Source organism: Drosophila navojoa, chromosome 5 (assembly GCF_054131105.1).
Source record: "Drosophila navojoa isolate 15081-1374.11 chromosome 5, UAZ_NAV_1.0, whole genome shotgun sequence".
Classification (NCBI taxonomy): domain Eukaryota; kingdom Metazoa; phylum Arthropoda; class Insecta; order Diptera; family Drosophilidae; genus Drosophila; species Drosophila navojoa.
In genome coordinates, this window is record NC_142893.1 from 25,338,386 (window position 1) to 25,365,575 (window position 27,190).

Genomic DNA, 27,190 nt, shown 5'->3' on the forward strand with positions numbered 1-27,190 from the left:
CTGGACAATGAGATAGCTGAAGTGTGAGGGGTCTGGCATGAATTTCCTGTACTTGCAAATCATGGCCATGAGAAGCAGCTGCGGGAGCTCAGCCTACGCAATACCTGACGTACGAGTGATATTTAATTATTTTGCCGTCTATTTGCAATTTGCGCTGTGCAAATGACGCAAACATAACCTAGTATTGAGGGGCATGGGCAGGGGTAAGTGTCAACAGTCGCTCGAACGAGCTGTTTGCCCAAGTGGGTTTCGACTCTTCATTCCCATCCTCATATCCGTTCCCATCTCCTGCTTCATCTCGGAAAGAAACACACTCTTTAAAGTCCACAAAAGAAATCTGACAGAGGCTTTAAAGGCAACTTTGTTGCGCCTCAGGCAGCTGGAAAGTGTCAGCCAAGCATCCTGATGTAGCCGTGAGCAAATAAATATAAATTGGATTTTTTACACCTTCTAGACATAGACAATTGATTGTACTTTGAAATTTATTCACTTGAGGGCTTTTATTGTCACTAAAACAGTTGAGTTACCACATGCCCCAATCCATTACATGGACGAGTAGATAGTCAATACATTTCTGTTTCTTGCTCAAAGCGAAACATAAGTCTTGTTGCACCATAATTTGGCAATTTCACAATGTAAAACTGCAATGGTATTGAAAAACAAATTTTCTTTAAATTAAATTTTATTTTAAATTTAAATTTAAATTTACAGCAGCGATCCGAACTGCCCCATACCAAAGTATTATAGGGGGTTACGACCAGACACCGTCCACAACCTCTATCCTAACATGTCACCGACTTCGCCTAAGAACTTACACGTAGCAAAATGAACATATTACATAGTCATGCACATGAATGAGGATGAATGAGGATAAATAAATCGTAAAACGGAATAACACATTTGCAAAAACCGAACATGTTTCATTTTCTCAAATTTTGAATGCATTTAATGCCTAATGGCAGTTTAGCCTATTTTGAACTAGATCTATCTTATTATATTGATAATAAAGCCAGAAATTGAGGCAGTCTATGCAGAGGTCCTAGACCGCAATAGAACTTATAGTACAGAAGAAGCTTCTATATATGCCGTCTAATAATTACAAATTTTAATATATATACTCTGCTGATATGCTGACATTTAAAAGTATATCATTCTTGAACAACCTATTGCGTGATCAGAGTGAAAGTTTACAACTTTAAAACCAAGTAACAAAGATAAAATGTTTTAGTGTGCATTAATTTGCGTCGTCAAAATGTCAAGATACAATATACGAGGTACCCAGAAACTAACAAGTAAGGGTGCTCTAGTCGAGTCTGCTCGGCTAGGAGATACCCTGAACCGTCCAATCTGATTTTCTAATCATTCTATACTTCTTTTATGCACATATACATACATACACATGCATCCGCACGCACGTATAAAAACCCGCTCTGCTAACTGCGCAGTAAGCAGCGACTGCGCTTGGGCTGCGCTGCAGAATTCATCTGTTGAATAATTTCTTTTGTAAAAACAAAACCAATTTACCCTAATTTCCCTTTTTCCATGGGTTCAGGGTATAAAAATACAATCTTAATGAAGTTTTTAGAGCATAAACATATGGTTAAAATGTGTGTACATTCCACAGCACAAGTCTTTAGTACTTGAAATGGGCTTTTTACAAATTTCGGGCAAAGGGGGAGTGGTATCCAAAATCTGTCAATTACAAAATGTTTGTCATATTTACATATATACACAGTAAATCTGAGGTCATCAGTTCTAAAAGTTCTTAACTCTCTAGCTCTTACACTATCATCTGAGATTGACGCACTCATACGGACGAACAGGGATATATCGACTCAGCTCGTCGTAGTGATCAAGAATAAATAAAATTAATTTTATTTTGTTTCAAAGTTGATCTAAGTGATTTTATTTTATTTCAAAAGTTGATCTTTATTCGTTGAGTTGAAACTTAAGACTAAAACATGCTAGTTGAGGCCGAAAAAATAGTTGGCGTTGATGGCAGCGACAAAGCTCAGGAGTGGCCTGATACTGCCGTTAGAAAGCTGCAGCATCGCCTGATACTGCCGCGATTAACAAAATGATATCTTATATCAATTAAACTAGGGATACAATTTGGTTCACAGTGGGATTTACGTATTACTAGTTTTAGAATTATGTACAAAATTAGCCATTTTACAACATATATATGTTAATGAGTAATTGAATGTATATAGTCCTGCTATTTATTAACTCTTAATGTTGCTTTTATGAACAATTTTTCTTGTTTCTGTTAAGATTGTTGACTCTCTGCCTTCCTTGATTTTTATAAAAAATTTCTTTCGCCCCCAATTCGCAAAAGTATTTCAAGTACTAGAGACTTGTGCTTTGGAATGTACACACATTTTGACTATATGATTAAGTAAATTCTCGTACTATTGCCCACACTGCAGCGCAGCCCAAGCGCAGTCGCTGCTTGCTGGGTGGGTGCATATGTATGTATGTGTGCGTGCATAAAAGAAGTGCAGAATGATAAGAATATCAGCTTGGAGGGTTCAGGGTATCTCCTAGTCGAGCAGTCTCGACTAGAGCCTTCTTACTTGTTTTAATATTGCAGAAATGTTTAGGATATAGATTCTGAATTTATCCCATTATGTCTTCTGTAGTAAAGATAGATGACGACGGATGGACTAAGGTGTTTCGCAAGTAAATCTCGAATATCTTCATTGGTATAAGTGGGCTGTGTAATTATATGCTTATGGAATGTTGGAAACGGATGACTGAGCTTGTGATTTGTTGATGAATATTTGATTTTTAAAAGCGTTGATGGGGACTTCTATACTGGGAATAAGGTATTCTGCTGAAGTGTCTGAGCTGTGTTGTGTAGATGTGGAATTGATTTGGCTGATTCTAGATAATGTTGTTTGTGCTTGGCTTGTAAAGAAGCTCATAATTGTATTCTTCCAGATATGATTTGCATCTTTTAATCCTAGGATTTCCATTCCAGCTACTAAGTGAATAAGTGAATGGTTGATGGTCCATAAATAATTTCACTTTAGATTTACCATATATGTAATTTTTTAGGGCTTTCAGAGCCCAAACCTTATCTAAAATTTCTTTTTCATTAGTAGCATAGTTTTCTTCGGCGTTGGAAATAGTTGTTGATAGAAATGAGAAAGGTCTATTCTCTTGGGATAATACGGCACCAATAGTAAAATTGGAGGCGTCAGTCGTCAGATGAAACTCCTTGTCAGGGTCTGGATAGTGGAGAACTACATCTTTTGATACCAGTACATTTTTATACCCTGAACCCATTGAAAATGGGAAATAAGGGTATAATGTTTTTGTGTAAAAGTATGTAACAGACAGAAGGAATCATCGCAGACCCCATAAAGTATATATATTCTTGATCAGCACGTCCGTCCGTCCGTCCGTATGAACGCCGAGATCTCAGAAGATATAAGAGCTAGAGAGCTGAAATTTTGTGTGCATACTCGTGTATACCATACGCAGTACGATGCTTTATTTTTTCGATAGCTCGTCCGATAACTTTTTTATCGAGAATAATCGAAAAATTGATTTTGTTTTTTGAGCCTCATCGGAGTACTATTAGACGTGGAGACTTCAGATTTACTGTGTATATACATATGATGAATACAAACATTTTGTAATCAACAGATTTTGGATACCACGCCCCTTCGCCCCCAATTTCACGAATTAAGGCCCTTTGCTGGGTACTAACGCGGTGCCTTTCTCGGGCGATTTCTCGTTCTTCGTCAGATAATTGACTCGCGATATTCCGTTGCCTAATTGCATCGTGGGTCCGCCGGGAAAGATTAGATCTTCTAGGACGCAGCATTTTTATTAATAGTAATACTGAATATGCCCTCGCACAAAATCGAGAAATATAAATATAAATAATTTACACAAATTTATGTTTGAGACAAACAAATACCCGAACTTTCGAGACATTTAGCACTGTATGCACGCGTATTATTTTTATCAAATGTGTTTTTTTTTTTTATGAATAGTCAGGTTCGCCTGAGGCTGTACCGTAGACTGACTAACTACATTTGTTTATTTACTTCTATACTATTGTATAATATGAGAGCAGGGCCGAAAACTGTCACTGTTATCAAGCCTACTGAGTATCAATGGAAATTTAAGTCTTTAGGGAAAAAACCGCGTTTTTCAAGTATACCTCAAATTTTTTCAGTATTTTTAAGATCTACTATCCTACTCGTAGCGGAGACAAATCCAACAAGTCAAAAACCATGAAAATTGGTCCAGCAGATCTCGAGTTATAAGTGTAGGAACACTTTAACACAACTCTCTTTTATATATATAGATTTTTTTATACCCTGAACCCATTGAAAATGGAAAATCAGGGTATAATGGTTTTGGGCAAAAGTATGTAACAGGCAGAAGGAATCATCGCAGACCCCATAAAGTATATATATTCTTGATCAGGGCGACGAGCTGAGTTGATATATACCTGTCCGTCTGTCCGAGCGTCCGTCCGTACGAGTGCGTCGATCTCAGAAGATACAAAAGCTAGAGAGCTGAAATTTAGCATGCATACTCGCATATACCATACGCAGTACAGTTCGATAACTCATCTGTTCTGCTGGCTACCGATTGCGTTACACACTACAGCGCAGCCCTCGTCCGCACCAAGAGCATTCGTCGGTTTAATCGTGGCCAAAGCGCTTCAGGTAGCTTCCCGAAGGAATCTGCGCAATATAAAAATTAACCTCGCCGTGTTTGCGGTTGACCGATGGCTCTGGGATGAGAGTATGTGTCCACCGCGCCTTATTGCCATCGATTGCGTCGTAGAGGCTCGTGTGCATTCCGTTCCACCGCTTCGGTGACTAAGTCCTCCAGAGGCACCATGCCGGCTATGACGAGCGCCGCTTCGTCAGAGACTGTTCTGAATGCGCAGCAGACTCTGACTGCGTTCAATCTGTATGTGACGTAAATGCCCCGGCTGTAGCTCGGCGTTGCCATCGCTCTTGCCCATATTGGCGCAGCATAGAGGACGGACCTAATGACGCTCATTAGAAGAAGACGTCGTGGCTGTTAAGGTCCCCACGTGTTAAGCAGAGAGCTCTGCAAGAATTAGCTGCTTTTTTATGCACATATTCTTAGTGCTCGTGGAAAATTAATCTTGTGCCTATCATGACGCCAAGATATTTTATTACCCTCTTTGACGCAATAATGACGCTGCCGTTCTTTATATTGGCAGTTTCCACTCTTTTGCGACTGCTGACTATAGGAGAGGTCCCAGCACTGAGCCTTGGGGTACTCCAGCTGACAATGTATGAGTTTGGGGACCCTCACTCATGTTGTATACTAGTGTTCTTCCTCTTTATTTTCTCTTTTAGATATTTAGGGATATTATATTGTGATAGCGCATCCAGTATCATATCCCAACTAGCAGTGTTAAAGGCATTCTTTACATCCAGTGCTGCGATGATGCAGTATTGCTTCGTTCCGTGCCTCCACCTGGTGCCTTCCAAAAACTTCCTTCCGGAAACCAAATTGATTAGGTGACAGACCTCCGGCGCTAGAAATAGAAGCCTCCAGTCGAGAAAAAATCTGTTTCTCAAACACCTTTCCCATGGTATCTAGGAGACAGATTGGTCTATACGACGATGGATCTTCTAATGGTTTGCCAGCCTTGGGTAGCAATACCAGGTTCTGGGTTTTCCATTTTGCAAGGGGGTTTTCCATTTTGTGTAATTCGGCAAACGTAATAGGGTGCAAGGCGAGGGCTAGCTTTAGCGCACGATTTGGGATCCCGTCCGGCCCTGGAGCTGTGTTAGTTCTAAGACCTCTGAGAGCTACTAAGATTTCCTCGTCTGTAACTAAAACAATTTTAGTGCTCGTTGAGCTCAGCTCAGCAGTCTCGGACACAGGGGCATGAATGGAGCTTAATCGTTCTGGAAAAAGCGTTTCCATAATTGATTTAACCTCCAAGCTTCACCTGTCTAGCTGCGTATAGTCTTTTAACTACTATCTTAAATGCCCTGCCCCAAGGGTCATATTCTGCTGAGTCACACAACTCTAAGAAGCATTCTCTTTTACTTGTCCGAACTAGCTGCCAGGTAAACTAATTGTAGTCCTATCGCGCGCCCGTTGGTAGCTTCTTCTCGCCTAGATGCATTTGCGTCGAATTTCACCTATTTGTACATTCCACCAATACATAGGCTCCTGTTGTCGCGTGAACTGTTTGCGACGTAACATGCTCCTATTGCAGGCATTCTGAATTTGGGCAACCATTAGGCATGCTCTGGCCTCAGCATTACCACTTGTGCTCAGAGCCTGAATTGCCTCTGAAAAGACCGCGGGATCAAAAGTATCCAGCCGATACGATTCTCTCACCTATTGTGAACAGAAGTGCCGTATGATTGCTGCCCGTATAGCTATCGCAAAAATCTCCTGCTATAATGGCCTTCCGACCCCTAGCATCCTCGGCAAGCTCGTCAAGCACCGTTGTGAATTCACTGAGCTGCATGCTCATGCATGGAGCCAGATAGCAACTATAGAGCCATAAGTTACCATATCGGCCACGTACGAGCCCATTGAATGACTTAACATCCGAAAGTACATTCGTTGCGTTGCCACATACCCACAATACAGCTTTGCCATTTGCGTCTGTTGCCCATGTTCTATGGCAGGCGGGCCTACAGTGATGAGGCTCACTGAGAAAGGCTACGTCTATACATTTTTATACCCTGAACCCATTGAAAATGGGAAATCAGGGTATAATGGTTTTGTTAAAATGTATGTAACAGGCAGAAGGAGGCGTGGCAGACCCCACAAAGTATATATATTCTTGATCAGGACGACAAGCTGAGTCGATTTGGCCCTGTCCGTCCGTCCGTCCGTCCGTCCGTATGTATGAACGCGTCGATTTCAGAAGATATAAGAGCTAGAGACTTCAACTTTTTTTTAAAATGTCCGTATATATCACGCGCAGATCGAGTTTATCACTAAAAAACGATAACTCATTCCGATATTTTTTTATCGATAAAAAACCTTATCGAAGATCACTTAAAAAATTATATCTCCTACATCTTTCAAGCTAGAGTCTCCAAATTTAAAATGTATATTAAGACGCATGTCATACAATTTCGGTTTTTGTTAAAAATTACCCCCCACCCCTAAATCCACCCCCTCACCATCATCTTTGTAAAAGTCGTATATCAAATACTAGAGACTTGTGCTTCGGTATACACATACATTTTAACATTATGATTACGTTCTAAAAGTTTCATTACGATCGTACGTCTAGAAATTAAATTATTCAACAAATAAGTTTTCATAATATTGCCAACACTGCAGCGCAACCCAAGCCCAATCGCCTGTATATGTGAGTGTGTGTATGCGTGTGTTTGTTTGTATGCGTGTGTGTGTATGTGTGCGTGTGTGTTTGCTAATTATTTTTGAAATATCAGTTGCTTGTAGGGTTCAGGGGATCTCGTAGTCGAGCAGTCTCGACTAGAGCTTTCTTACTTGTTTTATATTCGTTTATTAACAGATTTTATAATTATACAGGTGCAAGTTGCGTGGTGGCTAGGATAGTGCGCGATGCTTGCGGGACGGCCGTAAAGCATTGCTTCGCAAGCACTGTGCGCTACCTTAGCCTGGGACAGCTCGACTTCTCACTCGCTCGACTCTGCGGAGCTCCATCATCACTGTGGCCGCGAAGGTGCTTGTTAGTTCCCAAGCTTCCTCCGATTCCAGCATGGTGTTGACAATGTTGTCCGCTCTGATGGAGCGGCCCACTGCCTCTTCCAGACGACGCCTCTCCTCCAGGAACCGTCCACATTCGAAAAGAATGTGGTTGGCGTCTTCCACGCGCCCTCGCTCGCACCAGGGGCACTCGTCAGATTCCTCGTGGCCAAAGCGCTTCAAATAGCTCCGAAAGCATCCATGTCCCGAGAGGATCTGCGTAAGGTAGTAGTTTACCTCGCCGTGCTTGCGGTTGACCCATGGTTCAAGCTCCGGGATGAGCTTGTGCGTCCACCGCCCTTTAGCTGAGCTATTCCACTTTCTTTGCCATCGTGCAATGCTGTTCGCCCTGATAGCGTTGGGTCGCACAGGCGCGCGCGAATTTCGCTCCACGGCTTCGGCGATTAAGTACTCCAGTGGTACCATACCAGCTATGACGAGCGCCGCGTCATCGGAGATAGTCCTGAAAGCGCAGCTGACTCTGATTGCGCTCAGTCTGTAGACCGCGCAAATGCCCCGGCTGTAGCTCGGCGTTGCCATCGCTCTTGCCCATATGGGCGCAGCATAGAGGATGACGGACCTAATGACGCTCATTAGAAGGAGACGTCGTTGCTGTTTAGGTTCCCGCGTGTTAAGCATAATTCTCGAGAGAGCTCTACAAGAATCAGCTGCCTTTTTTTGCACATACTCTAAGTGCTCGCGGAAAGTTAATCTTGTGTCTATCATGACACCAAGATACTTTATCGCCCTCTTTGACGCAATGGTGACGCTGCCGATCTTTATATTGGCAGATTCCACTCTTTTGCGACTGCTGACTAGGACAACTTCAGTTTTGTGTGCCGCTACCTCGAGCCCAGCTCCAGTCAACCAGCTTCGTATGCGATTGATACTTTCGCTGCACATATCCTCTGTATCTTTGAGCTCCTTTCCTATGGCTACGACAGCTACATCATCAGCAAAGCCGATGGTGTGCGCACCTGTTGGTAGTTCCAAGCGCAGTACGCCGTCGTACATGATATTCCATAGGAGAGGCCCCAGCACTGAGCCTTGGGGTACTCCAGCTGACACTGTATGAGTTTGGGGACCCTCACTCGTATTGTATACCAGTGTTCTTCCTCTGAAGTAACTTTTTATTGTTTCTTTAAGATATTTAGGGATATTATATTGTGACAGCGCATTCAGTATCATATCCCAACTAGCTGTATTGAAGGCATTCTTTACGTCCAGGGTCGCAATAATGCAGTATTGCTTCGTCCCATGCTTCCATCTTGTGCCATGGATGGCGGAGGTGGCCAGACCAACAACTTTGTTTAGCGCATCCGTTGTTGACCGGGCCTTCCGGAATCCAAATTGGTTTGGTGACAGGCCTCCGGCGCTAGTAATCGCAGTCTCCAGTCTGGAGCAGATCAATTTCTCAAACACCTTTCCCATGGTGTCTAAGAGGCAGATCGGTCTGTATGAAGATGGCTCATCTGGTGGTTTGCCAGCCTTGGGTAGCAACACCAGGTTCTGGGCTTTCCATTTTGCCGGGAACGTCTCTTGTATTAAACATTCGTTGAATAATTCAGCGAACGTATTAGGGTGCAAGGCGAGGGCTAGCTTTAGCGCACGATTTGGGATCCCGTCCGGCCCTGGAGCAGTGTTGGTTCTAAGACCCCGGAGAGTTAATACAATTTCTTCCTCTGTGACTAAAACAATTTCAGTGCTCATTGAGCCCTGATCAGCAGACTCGGACCGAGGGGCGTGAATGGAGCTTAAACTTTCTGGAAAGAGCGTTTCCACAATCGATTTAAGCTCCAGACGATCCGTAGGCTGCACCTGTCTACCTGCGTATAGTCTTTTAACTACTATCTTATATGCCCTGCCCCAAGGGTCATATTCGGCTGAGTCGCACAACTCTAAAAAACATTCTCTTTTGCTTGCCCGAATGGCCCTCTTCAACTGTCTTCTAGCTGCCTGGTAAGCTAATTGTTTTTCTAAAAACGTAGACCTACCGCGAGCCCGTTGGTAGCTTCTTCTCGCCTGGATGCATTTGCGACGAATGTCACCTATTTGTGCATTCCACCAATACGTAGGCTCTTGTTGTCGCGTGAACTGCTTGCGGCGTAGCATACTGCTATTGCAGGCACTCTGTATTTGGGCTACCATTTGGCATGCTCTTGCCTCAGCATTACCAATTGTGCCCAGAGACTGAATGGCCTCAGAAAAGACCGCGGGATCAAAAGTATCTAGCCGATACGACTCCCTCCACAAGGGTGACGCCCTGGCAGGTGGCTCACCTATTGTGAATAGAAGTGCCGTATGATCGCTGCCCGTATAGCTATCGCAATGGCTCCATGTTGCTCCCCGAAAGAGGGATGAAGTGACAAAAGTAATGTCGATAACCGATCCGTATCCCGCCCGACTGAAGGTGTACTCGTGCCCAGTGTTGAGCAGTGCAACATCTAGTGTTGCGAAGATCTCCAGTAGGATACGGCCTCTGGCATTTGTTGTGAGGCTACCCCATTCTAACGCCCAGGAGTTAAAATCTCCAGCTATAATGGCCTTCCGACCCCTAGCATCCTCGGCAAGCTCGTCGAGCACCGTCGTGAATTCACTGAGCTGCATGCTGGGGGCCAGATAGCAACTGTAAAGCCATAAGTTGCCATATCGGCCGCGTACGAACCCATTGAATGACTTAACATTCGAAATTACGTTCGTTGAGTTGCCGCATACCCACAACGCAGCTTTGCCATTAACGTCAGTTGACCATGTCCTAGGGCAGCTGGTTATACAGTGGTGGGGCTCACTGAGAAAAGCTACGTCTATACATTCTTCCCTAACGGTCTGCTCAAGAAGGTCTTGGGCAGCAATACAATGATTTAGGTTAAGCTGCAAGAACCTTAACATTTCATTTTACGAGCAGCTTCACGGTAAGATGGGCACTTGAAGCTGCCTGCTGAATGGTCCGTCTGCTTTTCACCTTTCCGGATGCAGAGGCTACATTTTGGTGGCTTAGTGCATGCTTTTGCACTGTGACCCATCTCTCCACACCTGAAACAGGCGCCCTTTAGGTCACAGTCGCTGCGACAGTTTGCTGCCATATGACCGTAATCGAGGCACTTGAAACAGCGCTTAGGCTGTTCCACGGCTCGAATACGGCATACTACCCATCCTATTCTAATTTTGGACAGCTCAAGCAGAGTTTTAGCTTTCCCAATTGGAAGAGCAACCGTAGCTCTTTGCTGTCCACCAAAAGCTGGCCGAAGCGATTTGATAGCCTCGATGGGGAGTGAACTATCCTTCAACTCCACCCTGATTGCATCCAAGATCTCCTCTTTACTTGCTAACTCATCTAGGTCGCGAATCTCAATTTGAGCCGATTCGGTAAGTGTTTTAACTACCGCTCGGTCACCCAAGGCTTTGCCTACAGCTTCGTGCAGAGCCTCAGCGCTATGCTCCGGCTTCCTACTCAGGTCCCCCTTAGCGGTCTTCCTAATACCTTGGACGTCGCCACTCAGATGCTTTAAATTTGGGTCGCTCTTGACCAAGTGTGTGTGTGTGTGTGTGTGTGTGTGTGTGTGTGTGTGTGTGTGTGTATGTGTATGTGTGTGTGTGTGTGTGTGTGTGTGTGTGTGTGTGTGTGTGTGTGTGTGTGTGTGTGTGTGTGTGTGTGTGTGTTTGTGTGTGTGTGTGTGTGTGTGTGTGTGTGTGTGTGTGTGTGTGTGTGTGTGTGTGTGTGAGTGTGTGTGTGAGTGTGTGTGTGAGTGTGTGTGTGTGTGTGTGTGTGTGTGTGTGTGTGTGTGTGTGTGTGTGTGTGTGTGTGTGTGTGTGTGTGTGTGTGTGTGTGTGTGTGTGTGTGTGTGTGTGTGTGTGTGTGTGTGTGTGTGTGTGTGTGTGTGTGTGTGTGTTTGGATATTTCCCGAAGTGATCGAAAATGAGTGATAACATAACAAGAAAGACTAGGAATAGAAGATATGGTATGCCCAAGACAATAGATTTGAGTGAAGGTTAAATCCGATTAATCTTGCAATTTCATGTTATTTTCCTAATGAAAATTCCCAGTAATTTAAGAGGGATCATATTAGGAAAAAACTTTTTTTTGTTTTGCGAATAGTCCATAATAGTCCACCCCTGGCCTGGGTACTCACATCACCACTGGCATGGGTACCCATGTAACTAGCCCTTTTATGGTGACCCAATTCACTAGTTCGCGGTAAACGATGTTGTTCAAACATGAACATACATAATAATAAAAATAGAGACAGTACTCGAATAACCTGCGCGTTATCCGACACAAAGTAATAAATATGTCATCCCTTAGTTGCAGCGACCAATGCAGCGTCTAATATATGTAAATGTAACGTGAGCCTGGGCCCAAAGATTCAAAAAAAGGGACACTTAAGTAAACATCTGGGCACTTGTTTGTGTGAGAAAATGCACCCTTCCAGTGACTGGAAGTAGTTTTAAGAGTCTCTGTTAGGTATATAAGAACTAGGATTTTAAGCAATAAAGAGTTCAGTTAAGATCTTGAATTCGGCAAATGTGGAGTGTTTTTCATTTTAACGCTCTAACATTTTGGTCCTTCGGCGTTCTCTGTGTTTTCCCCCACCCGTGGTAAGAGACACAGAGAAAGGAACCAGCGTCTTAATGCTGATAGTTTTAAAACTCAGCTTAAGACAAAAAAAAAAAAAACAAAAAAAAAAAAAAAAACAAAAAAAAAATTTTAAAATCCGAAAAGTTCGGTTCTCTCGTGAAGTGCGGAGAGAGAAAAACAAAAAACAAAAACAAAAATTGAAGTGATTCTGTTCTCTCGCGTGAAGTGCGGAGACAAAAAAAAAAAAAAATAAATAAAAATCCGAAAAATTCGGTTCAAAAAAAATAAAAAATCGAAGTAATTCTGTTCTCTCGCGCAAAGTGCGGAGAGGCAGAATACTACCAAAAGGTTTCTGTTCTCCATCCAAAAAGAGAGACAGAGTAAAACTACAGCGAAATTCGACGAAAGAAAGCGACTCATCAGAACCGTCAGTGGCCAACGGGAAGAGGAATATCACCAAGATCATCAGGCGCCCCCTTCAGAGAAGACTGGATCAACAGGAGGACAGCGCGGATAAGATAAAGATAAGTCGTAGTTTAATTTTTTTAATAAATATAAATAAAAATAAAAAGAATGCTGTCAGAAAAAGTGATAAAGCTCTTGAAAATGCAATCGGACTTAGTGTCCAGATTGAAAAAACTAGACTCATCTGAAGAAATTAGGCCACCGAGCGAAATTTTAGGAGAGTTAGAAAAAATAAAAGAAGAATTAGAAAATAATCATACCTTATTGTTAAAAGTAGGGGTAATAGACCATGCATACTTTAACAATAAGGAATTTGATAAAGCGATGAAAAGCATACAAGATTTGAAATTAGAAATTATGAGGGCTGAGAAAGAAGAAGATAAAGATGTGAAGCATGTTAGAGCAGTCACAGTTCACAAAAGCTCTGAAGAAGAAGTAGAGTTTAAAAGCAAAGTCGAACAGTTAAAACTATATTTAGTAGAAGTATATGAGGACATTGCAAAAGGAAACGTAGGAATCTTCGAGATTCGAAAGAATAAAATTAAATATTTATGGAATAAAGTTTCAAAGCTAGTTCAGGAGCTAAGAAATAAATATGTGTCAAACAAAATGTTTGACGAAGAGGTTAATGAATTAGATTTTGATGTGCAAAATGCAATCAGTGCGTTAGAAGCCAAAAAAGGCACCCCAATTCAACCCATAATCCACGAAAAAATGGATAACCTTCCGGGTCTACCAAAAATTCAAGTCCCAATATTTTTTGGAGATGTCAAAGATTGGGATTTATTCGCTGAATTATTTTGCGACCTTATTGATAGAAGAGAAGATTTAACTCCTTCTATCAAATTCAGTTACTTAAAATCCTCATTACGAGGAGAAGCAAAGAGCATGGTTGCTCATTTATTAACGGGGTCCGCAGATAATTATTCTACCGCTTGGGAATTACTTACCAAGCGATATGAAAATAAAAGGAAAATTTTTTCGGAACAATTGAACCGAATAATGGACCTTCCAAATTTAAATATTGACTCATCCAAAAGTATCAATTATTTTATTGATACAATTAATGAGTCAATACATATAATTAAAAGTAAGGCTCAACTTTCAGAAGAAGTTGATAAAATCTTTGCACACATAATACTAAGAAAATTTAGTAAAGAGGCACTTCAATTATACGAAAGCCAAATAAAAAAGACAAAAGAAATACAATTACTGACTGACGTAATAGACTACTTAGATCAGCGACATTGTTCATTATCCACTTCAAATAAGGAGGAAAAGAAAATTCACTCTGGTTACAATTGTCCTATATGCAAAGTAGTAGGTCATAGTACCACGCAATGCACGAAATTTAAGGCAATGGTCCCAAGAGAAAGATTGGATGCTGCAAGAAAGATACAGTTATGTTTGAGGTGTTTAAGACACACGAATACTAATAGGTGTACAAGTAGCATGAATTGTTACTTTTGTAAGAAGCCTCATCATACAATGTTACATATAAATACAGAAAAAGTTAATACAGTAGTAACAAATGAAGAGGCCTTATTAGCCACAGCGATAATTAAAGTTAAAGCAATAAAGGGGAATTATATTAACTTAAGAGCCTTAATAGATAGTGGATCTCAAAAAACAATTATATCTGAGGAGGCCGCACAGTTGCTAAATTTACCCAGAATCAGAAATGAGACAGAAATAAGTGGTGTCTCATCAGAAAATACTTGTAGGTCGAAACACAAAGTTAAGCTAATAATAAAACCTAGAGAACCAAATAAAGAACAGTTTAGGGTTGAGGCCATCATATTATCAAAGTTAATGAAAGCTCTCCCAGTTAGTAAAGCAAATATAGACATGGCTCAATGGCACAATTTCACTTTAGCTGATCCACAATTTTATAAACCAGGTCGTGTAGACATAATAATAGGTGCAGACTTATATCCACACGTACTAAAAGATGGGATAGTAAAGATAGATGGATTACTTGGGCAAAAGACTGAATTTGGTTGGATTGTATCAGGTTGTACAAAATCAAAAGGTAAAACAACGATAGTAGCGACAAGTATTGCAATAGAAGACCTAGATCGGTTCTGGGAATTAGAAAACGAAGAAGAAGAAGATGTCAAAGAGATAGAATTTTGTGAGAAAAATTTTCAGAATACAACAAAAATTGATTCAAGGGGTAGATATGTTGTAACAATTCCGTTCAAAGAAGAAAATGAATTAGGAGAATCAAAGCCACAAGCTATAGCTCGATTTCTTAGCTTAGAGAAAAAGCTGCAAAAAAATGAAAAATTAAGAACAGACTACACAAATTTCATGAACGAATACTTGCAGTTAGGACATATGATATCTACAAATAAAGAAGGAAAATATTATTTACCACATCAGGCAGTGTTAAGAGATAGTAGTCTGACAACGAAGCTAAGGGTAGTTTTTGACGCATCTGCAAAAACAACAAATAAGAAAAGTCTAAATGACATTATGTGGACGGGACCAAGAGTTCAAAAAGATATATTTGACATTATATTAAAATGGCGACGCTGGGAATATGTAGTATCAGCAGATATAGAAAAAATGTATAGGCAAATAAAAATAGCAAAACATGACCAAGAATTTCAATATATTGTCTGGAGAGATTCTCCAAGTAAAAAACTAAAGAACTTTAAGCTTACCACAGTCACTTATGGTACTGCATCAGCTCCTTACTTAGCCACTAGAGTTCTTTTAGACATAGCCAATAATTGCAATAACGCAACAATTAAAGAAATAATTAAAACAGATTTTTATATGGACGATCTTATGACAGGCGCTGAGTCCATACAAAACTGTAAAGAAATTGTTGAATGTGTTTCCAGTGAACTAGCAAAAGTAGGATTTAATCTGAGAAAGTGGATTTCAAATAAATCAGAAATAATTGAAGAAATAGACAGAAATGAAGAAAATAAGGTGTTAAGCATTGAAGAGAATGAGTCAATAAAAACATTAGGTCTACAGTGGGAACCCCTCAAAGATGAATTCAAATTTAGTTTCACTGACAACAATATTAAAACAATAAATAAAAGAACAGTCTTATCAACACTTGCTAAAATATATGATCCCTTAGGGTGGTTAGCTCCAGTGACCATAATAGGGAAACTGTTTATGCAAAAGCTATGGCTAACTGATAAAAAATGGGATGAAGAACTATCCAAAGAAGAAATCAAAGAATGGAAAGAGTATCAAGATAATTTGAAACATCTACAAAACCTAAGAATACCTAGGTGGGTCAAAATACAAAAAGATATTGAAGTACAGTTTCATGGGTTTGCTGATGCTTCTGAAAAAGCCTATGCAGCAGTAGTATATGCCAAAGTAGGTAATTCGGTAATGATATTAGCTAGTAAATGTAAAGTTAATCCCAAGAAAAATCGTAAAACTATTCCCAAATTGGAACTATGCGCTGCCCATCTTTTGACAAAACTTATTTCTAAAATAACAGAATCGATTAAAATTAATGTTGAAATCTTTGCGTGGAGTGATTCCACTATCACATTAGCTTGGATCCAAAACGGATTGAATAAAAATAAATTCATTAGAAAAAGAACGGATGAGATTAGGAAAATGTCAGAAATTAAATGGAATCATGTAAAATCAGAAGACAATCCAGCAGATATAGCATCCAGAGGAATCAATACTTATAAATTAGTAGAATGCGAAATTTGGTGGAATGGGCCAAAGTGGTTAGCCAAATCAAAGAACCATTGGCCAAAAGAAGAAGAAAATGTAGATGAAGAAAAAATAAGTGTGAACACTATGATAGAAAACTCAGAAAAGAATATAATAGGTGAATTAATCAAACGATATTCTTGTATGCAAAAATTACAAAAAGTAGTAGCATTTATTATTAGATTTATTAAAATCATAACCAAAAAAACGATACAAAAGCCACAAAAATATATAACAGTAGAAGAATTAAATAACGCTAGAATATTAATTATTAAACAACAACAAGCATGTCAGTTTAGAACAGAAATAGGAAAGCTGTTGGGGAAAAAATATTTACAAAATAAGAGTAAAATAATTAGTTTGAATCCATTTTTAGATGAAAAGGGAATACTTCGAGTAGGAGGAAGATTAGAGAAAGCTAGTATTGGATTTGACGTAAAGCATCCAATTATTCTTGACAAATGCCATTTAGTTAACTTAATAATTAAAGATGCGCACACTATCACTCTGCACGGAGGTATTAATGTAATGAGAAACTATATTCAAAGAAAATATTGGATAATTGGACTCAGAAACTGTCTAAAGAAATACTTACGTAATTGTATTACATGCACTAGATATAATCATACACCCACACAACAAATAATGGCAAATCTCCCTATGAATAGAATTACAATGTCATACCCATTCTTGAATACGGGAATAGACTATGCAGGGCCTTATTATATGAAATGTTCTAAGTATCGTGGGCAAAAAATGTATAAAGGGTACATAGCATTATTTGTGTGCATGGCAACAAAAGCTATACACTTAGAAGCAGTTAGTGACTTAACGTCAGATGCATTTTTAGCTGCAATGAGAAGATTTATTGCAAGGAGAGGAAAATGCTTAAACATATATTCTGATAACGGTACAAATTTTGTAGGAGCAGCTAAAAAACTAGAAAAAGAATTTAAGAAAACAATTCAAGAAAATACAAAAATTTCTTCAACGTTAGAAAAAGAACAAATAAAGTGGCATTTTATCCCGGCGGCAAGCCCTCACTTTGGAGGAATCTGGGAAGCGGGAGTAAAATCAGTAAAATATCATTTAAAAAGAGTAATAGGAGATAGCAATTTAACCTTTGAAGAAATGACGACACTATTATGTCAAATTGAAGCAGTCTTAAACTCCAGACCTCTATACACTACAGGGGATGATATCGATAATATCGAAGTACTAACTCCAGGACATTTTTTAATAGGTAGACCCACAGTAAGTGAAGTGGAGTCAACAGGAGAAGAAAAAATAGGAAACCTAGATAGATGGAAACTGATCCAAAAAATGAGGAGAGATTTTTGGAATAAGTGGAAAAATGACTATTTATATACCCTTCAGCAAAGAAATAAATGGAAAAAAGAGATGCCAAATTTAGAAGAAGGGCAAATAGTATTAATAAAGGATGAAAATTGTCACCCTGCTAGATGGCCACTAGGGATAATAAAAGAAGTTCACAAAGGCCAAGACAATAAAGTTAGAGTCGTAAAAGTTAAATCTCAAGAAGGGTTAGTTACACGACCAATCAATAAAGTATGTCAGCTAGGTGAATTAAAAAATGAAGACTCAGACCTAAGAAGCACAAGACAATCTAGCAGAGGGAAAGGAGGATCAAGACTAAAAGTACTAATGGCAATGCTAGTCTTAGCTCTCTTCTGTCAGGTATCAAGTGCAGAAGTAACGAAAAGCGATAAGATAACAATTTCAAAATTAGGTAACAACTCAGCAATCTATTTAGATCCAATGGGTGAAGTAGAAATAGTAACCTCATCATGGGATCTAATTATTTACTATAACCTAGATTCATATTTTGACATGTTAAAGAAAGGGAGTGAATTAGAAGGGAAAATGAGAGCAGTGTGTACGAAACTACAGAGTTTCGAGGACCAATGTAATATAATACTAAATAATACAAAAAGACGAATAGCAGAATTAGAAGATAATAACAAACTATTTATACTACAAAATAAACCAAGAACCAAACGTGCACCTTTCGAATTCATGGGCTCATTATATCACTTGCTATTTGGGGATAATGGATGCAGACGATCGAGAACAAATGGAAGAAAACATGGTCAGTTTATTAGACAACCAACATAACATAAAACAAGTAAGAAAACTCTAGTCGAGAGTGCTCGACTAGATACTACCCTGAACCAAAATAATAGAAAAGCACATTTAGTATGGTTCAAATTTCAATTTCGATGTATTTAAAAATATAAATTAAATAGAAAACTCATTTAATTAAATAAATAAACATTTTGAAACAATTAAAAAAGATAATTCCGACACGCTCCGGGTTTGAGCCCGAGACCTTGTGATCAAGCCGCCGCGCTTTCTACCTTGACGCCACCCTTCTGTTTTAATTTTCAATGTCAAAACTGAAATAGATTCACTGCTACAGCGCCATCTACCAAATCTAAGTCAAACTAACTGCTGATGTGACTTTAAGAATGTGCAAGAACAACCAAACTAATAAAAATGTTAAAATTTCAATTTCGATTTTTGAAAAAATATAAGAGAAATTTAATCACAAATATATAAAAGTTTTGAAGCAATTAAAAGAAAACTACATACGCCCAGCAGGATTTGAACCGGGGACCTCGCGATCGAGCGCCGCGCCCTCTACCATGACGCCACTTCTCTGTTCTCATTTGCAATGTCAAAACTGAAATAGATTCACTGATGCAACGCCATCTAGCAGAACTAAACGAAACTAACTGCTGATGTGATTCAAAGAATGTGCTAGAAGATGTTTGAATGTATGTGTGCACACGTATTGGAAAACTGCTGTTGCTGCAGCACGTGCGTTTGTTAATTGGCCAAACATTTTGTTATTTTTTAACGTCGATTGACTAAACCGAATTTAATGAAACTTTCAGCATATGATCTACATATTCTATTGAATATTTGGCATTTAAAAGAAAACATCAAATCAAATCATTCACAATTAGCTATACTAGAATCTGACCTTCACTGGGGATTCTGGTGAATTTGGAGCCGGTATCCAAAATATAACAAAAACCGAAATTGTATAAAATGCATTGGAATATACTTTTAAAATTTGGAGACTATAGCTCTAAAAATGTAGGAGTTATAAATTTATAACCTATTGCGCTTGGGTTGCGCTGCAGTGTTGGCAATATTATGAGAACTTATTTGTTGAATAATTTAATTTCTAGACGTACGATCGTAATGAAACTTACAGAACGTAATCATGATGTTTAAATGTATGTGCATACCGAAGCACAAGTCTCTAGTATTTGATATACGACTTTTACAAAGATGAGGGTGAGGGGGTGGATTTAGGAGTGGGGGGTAAATTTTAACAAAAACCGAAATTGTCTAAAATACATCTTAATATACATTTTAAATTTGGAGACTCTAGCTTGAAAGATGTAAGAGATATAATTATTTAAGTGATCTTCGATAAGGTTTTTTATCGATAAAAAACTATCGGAATGAGTTATCGTTTTTTAGTGAAAAACTCGATATGCGCGCTGTTTTTACGGACATTTTAAAAAAAAGTTGAAGTCTCTAGCTCTTATATCTTCTGAAATCGACGCGTTCAAACATACGGACGGACGGACGGACGGACGGACGGACGGACGGACGGACGGACAGACAGACGGACAGGGCTAAATCGACTCAGCTCGTCGCCCTGATCAAGAATATATATACTTTGTGGGGTCTGCCACGCCTCCTTCTGCCTGTTACATACATTTTAACAAAACCATTATACCCTGATTTCCCATTTTCAATGGGTTCAGGGTATAAAAATTGAGTGAGAAACAGACATCAATAATAGATTCCACAGCAAATATACTCAAAAGAACCACTGAGGAAATCAATATTCATTTCAATGACATGAATATACGTATAGACAATATGACAGAATTGCTAAAAGAATCGTATTATGTGTATAAGGAAGCAATTAATTTCTTTATGATAACAAATCAATTAAATGCCTTAATTGAAGAATGTGACAAGATTCAAACAGGGGTAATAAATATGCTAATTGATATAAATCATAGCAGATTAAGCCCGGTTATATTGAAGCCTTACCAATTTGGGGAAGAAATAGCCAAGATAAAAGAAAGTTTGTCCGAGAATTTAGTCTTACCAGGGAAAAGGACAGGTACAGAACTAAAAAGAAATATATCAATTACTTACAACGAAAGGAACCTTTATAGACAACAAAATAATAGTTAACGCCAAGATTCCGCTATTCAGCAGATACCCATCTCATTTATATAAGGTTATCCCAATACCAGTCTACAATGACGACCAAATGATAATGGTACACCAAAGAACAGAATATTTAGTGTATAACTTCGAAATTGATTCTTACCACTTAATGGCCGAAGCCACATTAAATAAATGCAAAAAATGGCAACCAAACAAGCTCATATGTGAAGGTAACTGGCCCTGGGATAATGCCAACGATAACAGCTGCGAAATATCACCATTCAAGCCAAACCGACCGGCGAACTGTATCTATCAAACATTAGTTCATTCAAAAACATACTGGGTTGAATTGGAAGGTAAAAGTAGGTGGTTATTTAAAGTACCGATTAATGAAAAGCTAAGCGTACGATGCAAGGGAGCACAGCAAGAACTAATAGAATTACCAGAACAGGGTGTGTTGAAAATGAAATCAGATTGCACAGCTCGATCAGGAGATAAGACCATAATAGCTCATAATAATGATATTCACACTGAAAGATACGAGAAAATCGCACCCTCATACGTAGGAAAGATTGTTGACGTTCCAAAAATAGTTTGGAACCCATTAGCACTGTCAAGAATAAATCATACGAAAGAAATTGAGCATTTACAAATAGCAATACAGCAAATGAAGGAGAGCCATATAGAATTAAAAGGGCTCCATTTTCATCACATATCAGGTCATGCTTCTATGTTAATAAGTATTTTGATTGATTGAATATTAATCATATATACAATAAGAAAATGTAATGTAAAGTGGCGATTAAAAGCTATAACATTTCCTGGTCCCATATAATTTGAAATATAAAAAATATACAGAAAAATACTCGATAACCTGCGCGTTATCCGACAAAACAAATTTATTCGATAACCTGCGCGTTATCAAACTAATATTAAAATGAAAACAAAAAAGCAAATATATTTTTGGCCCCTCTGGCAGAATGTTTGAAAACATGCGAATACTGGATGACCTGCGAGTCATCGAACAAAAAATAAAAATTTTTACAACCACAACATTTTTGGGCCCCTGGCAGAATGTTCAAACATGAACATACATAATAATAAAAATAGAGACAGTACTCGAATAACCTGCGCGTTATCCGACACAAAGTAATAAATATGTCATCCCTTAGTTGCAGCGACCAATGCAGCGTCTAATATATGTAAATGTAACGTGAGCCTGGGCCCAAAGATTCAAAAAAAGGGACACTTAAGTAAACATCTGGGCACTTGTTTGTGTGAGAAAATGCACCCTTCCAGTGACTGGAAGTAGTTTTAAGAGTCTCTGTTAGGTATATAAGAACTAGGATTTTAAGCAATAAAGAGTTCAGTTAAGATCTTGAATTCGGCAAATGTGGAGTGTTTTTCATTTTAACGCTCTAACAATGTGGTGGCGATTGACCCTTTTTGCGGACATTGCATACAAAACACGAAATGATGAAATGCATTGCTTAGGGTCAGCAAATTAAGTAGTGGTGGTACCCTAGTAAGTAGTGATTTCACCAGCTACGAACCCCTTACCAGTACTAGAGGGCAGCTTAACTACAGCGAGAGCCCGGAAGTATACACTTTTTACTAACTGCAACTTCACTCCAGTAGTTAGGTTGCTGTCTTTGCTAAGACCACCTAAGACTTAGAACCTTACCTGCAATTTCCAGCACTACTAATAGCTGTTAGAGTGAGTGCACCTGAATTTTATTATGCGCACAAGTGTAACGCCTAAAGTTACAAATTTTTTTGCGCTTAAAAGAAAAGGAAAGAGGAAAGCCCTGACGCCAAATCAATGACGGTATTGACCCCTTTCCACCTAGTCGAGACTGCTCGACTACGAGATCCCCTGAACCCTTCGAACAAGTAATATTTCAATAATAATTCGCACATATACACGCACACACACACACACTCAGAGCATGCCAAATGGTAGCCCAAATACAGAGTGCCTGCAATAGCAGTATGCTACGCCGCAAGCAGTTCACGCGACAACAAGAGCCTACGTATTAGTGGAATGCACAAATAGGTGACATTCGTCGCAAATGCATCCAAGCGAGAAGAAGCTACCAACGGGCTCGCGGTAGGTCTACGTTTTTAGAAAAACAATTAGCTTACCAGGCAGCTAGAAGACAGTTGAAGAGGGCCATTCGGGCAAGCAAAAGAGAATGTTTTTTAGAGTTGTGCGACTCAGCCGAATATGACCCTTGGGGCAGGGCATATAAGATAGTAGTTAAAAGACTATACGCAGGTAGACAGGTGCAGCCTACGGATCGTCTGGAGCTTAAATCGATTGTGGAAACGCTCTTTCCAGAAAGTTTAAGCTCCATTCACGCCCCTCGGTCCGAGTCTGCTGATCAGGGCTCAATGAGCACTGAAATTGTTTTAGTCACAGAGGAAGAAATTATATTAACTCTCCGGGGTCTTAGAACCAACACTGCTCCAGGGCCGGACGGGATCCCAAATCGTGCGCTAAAGCTAGCCCTCGTCTTGCACCCTAATACGTTCGCTGAATTATTCAACGAATGTTTAATACAAGAGACGTTGATCTGCTCCAGACTGGAGACTGCGATTACTAGCGCCGGAGGCCTGTCACCAAACCAATTTGGATTCCGGAAGGCCCGGTCAACAACGGATGCGCTAAACAAAGTTGTTGGTCTGGCCACCTCCGCCATCCATGGCACAAGATGGAAGCATGGGACGAAGCAATACTGCATTATTGCGACCCTGGACGTAAAGAATGCCTTCAATACAGCTAGTTGGGATATGATACTGAATGCGCTGTCGCAATATAATATCCCTAAATATCTTAAAGAAACAATAAAGAGTTACTTCAGAGGAAGAACACTGGTATACAATACGAGTGAGGGTCCCCAAACTCATACAGTGTCAGCTGGAGTACCCCAAGGCTCAGTGCTGGGGCCTCTCCTATGGAATATCATGTACGACGGCGTACTGCGCTTGGAACTACCAACAGGTGCGCACACCATCGGCTTTGCTGATGATGTAGCTGTCGTAGCCATAGGAAAGGAGCTCAAAGATACAGAGGATATGTGCAGCGAAAGTATCAATCGCATACGAAGCTGGTTGACTGGAGCTGGGCTCGAGCTAGCGGCACACAAAACTGAAGTTGTCCTAGTCAGCAGTCGCAAAAGAGTGGAAACTGCCAATATAAAGATCGGCAGCGTCACCATTGCGTCAAAGAGGGCGATAAAGTATCTTGGTGTCATGATAGACACAAGATTAACTTTCCGCGAGCACTTAGAGTATGTGCAAAAAAAGGCAGCTGATTCTTGTAGAGCTCTCTCGAGAATTATGCTTAACACGCGGGGACCTAAACAGCAACGACGTCTCCTTCTAATGAGCGTCATTAGGTCCGTCATCCTCTATGCTGCGCCCATATGGGCAAGAGCGATGGCAACGCCGAGCTACAGCCGGGGCATTTGCGCGGTCTACAGACTGAGCGCAATCAGAGTCAGCTGCGCTTTCAGGACTATCTCCGATGACGCGGCGAGGTAAACTACTACCTTACGCAGATCCTCTCGGGACATGGATGCTTTCGGAGCTATTTGAAGCGCTTTGGCCACGAGGAATCTGACGAGTGCCCCTGGTGCGAGCGAGGGCGCGTGGAAGACGCCAACCACATTCTTTTCGAATGTGGACGGTTCCTGGAGGAGAGGCGTCGTCTGGAAGAGGCAGTGGGCCGCTCCATCAGAGCGGACAACATTGTCAACACCATGCTGGAATCGGAGGAAGCTTGGGAACTAACAAGCACCTTCGCGGCCACAGTGATGATGGAGCTCCGCAGAGTCGAGCGAATGAGAAGTCGAGCTGTCCCAGGCTAAGGTAGCGCACAGTGCTTGCGAAGCAATGCTTTACGGCCGTCCCGCAAGCATCGCGCACTATCCTAGCCACCACGCAACTTGCACCTGTATAATTATAAAATCTGTTAATAAACGAATATAAAAAAAAAAACACACAGACACACACACACACACCTGTATAATTATAAAAACTGTTAATAAACGCATATAAAAAAAAACACACACACACACACACACACACACACGTGTATACAAACACAAGCACACACACACGCAAACAACCACAAGCACACACACACATACATATACAGGCGATTGCGCTTGGGTTGCGCTACAGTGTTGGATATATTTTGAGAACTTATTTGTTGAATAATTTAATTTCTAGACGTACGATCATAATGAAACTTTCATAACGTTACAATAATATTCATGTATGTATATACCGAAGCACATGTCTCTAGTATTTGAAATACGCATTTTACAAATATGATGGTGAGGGGGTGGATATAGGGATAAGGGGTAAATTTTAACAAAAATCGAAATAGTATAAAATGCGTCTTAATATATGTTTTATATTTGGAGACTCTAGCTTTAAAGATGTGGGAGGTATAATTTTATAACTTATTTTCGATAACGTTTTTCATCGATAACAAAATAACGGGATGAGTTATCGATTTTTAATGATAAATTCGAAGTGCGCGTGCTATGTACGGACATTTAAAAAAATTTGAAGTCTCTAGCTCTTATATCTTCTGAAATCGACGCGTTCAAACATACGGACGGACGGATAGACAGACAGGGCTAAATCGACTCAGCTCGTCGCCCTGATCAAGAATATATGTACTTAGTGGGGTGTGCCTCGCCTCCTTCTGCCTGTTACATACATTTTAACAAAACCATTATACCCTGATTTGCCATTTTCAATGGGTTCAGGGTATAACAAGTAAGAAAGCTCTAGTCGAGACAGCTCGACTACGAGATCCCTTGAACCCTACAAGCAACTGATATTTCAATAATAATTAGCAAACACTCACACACACACACGCATACAAACAAACACACGCACACACACGCATACAAACAAACACACGCATATACACACACTCACATATACAGGCGATTGCGCTTGGGTTGCGCTGCAGTGTTGGCAATATAATGACAACTTATTTGTTGAATAATTTAATTTCTAGACGTACGATCGTAATGAAACTTTCAGAACGTAATCATAATGTTAAAATGTATGTGTATACCGAATCACAAGTCTCTAGTATTTGATATACGACTTTTACAAAGATGAGGGTGAGGGGGTGGATTTAGGGGTGGGGGGTAAATTTTAACAAAAACCGAAATTGTATAAAATATATCTTTATATACATTTTAAATTTGGAGACTCTAGCTTGAAAGATGTAGGAGATATAATTTTTTAAGTGATCTTCGATAAGGTTTTTTATCGATAAAAAAGTATCGGAATGAGTTATCGTTTTTTAGTGATAAACTCGATATCCGCGTGATATATACGGACATTTTAAAAAAAAGTTGAAGTCTCTAGCTCTTATATCTTCTGAAATCGACGCGTTCATACATACGGACGGACGGACGGACGGACGGACAGACAGACGGACAGGGCCAAATCGACTCAGCTTGTCGTCCTGATCAAGAATATATATACTTTGTGGGGTCTGCCACGCCTCCTTTTGCCTGTTACATACATTTAAAAAAAAAAACCATTATACCCTGATTTCCCATTTTCAATGGGTTCAGGGTATAAAAATATCGCAATGAGTGATCGTATTTTTACAATCATTCAATATATACCTTGCTTCCAAATTACTACATTTAGCTTAAAGCTAGATTGTTGTTATACCCATTTACGCAAGTGAAATGAGTATATTGGTTTTGTGCAATGTCCGCCTTGTCCGTCTTGGAGCACCTAATTGTATATATCTCCAACTCACAATATATATTCCCGATCGGCCCACTAATACCAAAAGTAATATTAGTAGACGAGCTAGAGCGATGAAATTTGGAATGTAGATTCGTGCCGACTACCCAAGTCAACAAGCTATTTTGGATATATCTTAGGGGTGTGGAAAATCGGATAAAACTGTATCTCCTAGTAATTCAAAGTTGAAATTTTTCACGTGAGCTAATGTTATGATTCAATAATGATTAATGAAAGAACAAGTAGAAAATGTCTAGTCGAGGCTGCTCGACTACGAAATCCCCTCAACCTTTCGACCAACTGATATTTCAGTATGCGCACTCACGCATAAACATGCATTGGCTGCAGTGCACTGCAGTGTGGGCTTATTATGGGAATTTTATTGTTTAATTGGACTATCTCCATGAAACTTGCAGATTGTGATCATAACGTTAAAATGTGTGCATATGCCAAAGCTTAAGTCTCTAGTATTTGAGATTCGCCTGTTACAAAGATATGGATAAGGGGCTGGATATGGGGAAGTGGCGGTAAATTACAAAAAAAAAATCGAAATTCTATAAAGAACGTATACATACATTTACATTTGAAATATGGCGACTCTAGCGGATAGGTCTGAATCGACTCAGCTCGTCGCCCTTCTCAAGATATATACTTTATGTCTGTTACATACATTTCAACAAAACCATTATACCCTGATTTCCCATTTTGAATGGGTTC

General features: G+C 39.8%; 1 long non-coding RNA gene across 1 annotated transcript in view; it reads right to left on the reverse strand.

Annotated features, from left to right (window-relative positions):
* Positions 1-3,456: 3,456 nt before the first annotated feature.
* The window catches only part of LOC149091252 (uncharacterized), a 36,790-nt gene continuing 13,056 nt past the window's right edge, over positions 3,457-27,190 (reverse strand). Inside the window, exon 2 of the long non-coding RNA XR_016196949.1 lies at positions 3,457-4,023. This is a non-coding gene — a long non-coding RNA (uncharacterized LOC149091252). The remainder of the gene's footprint in view (positions 4,024-27,190) is intronic.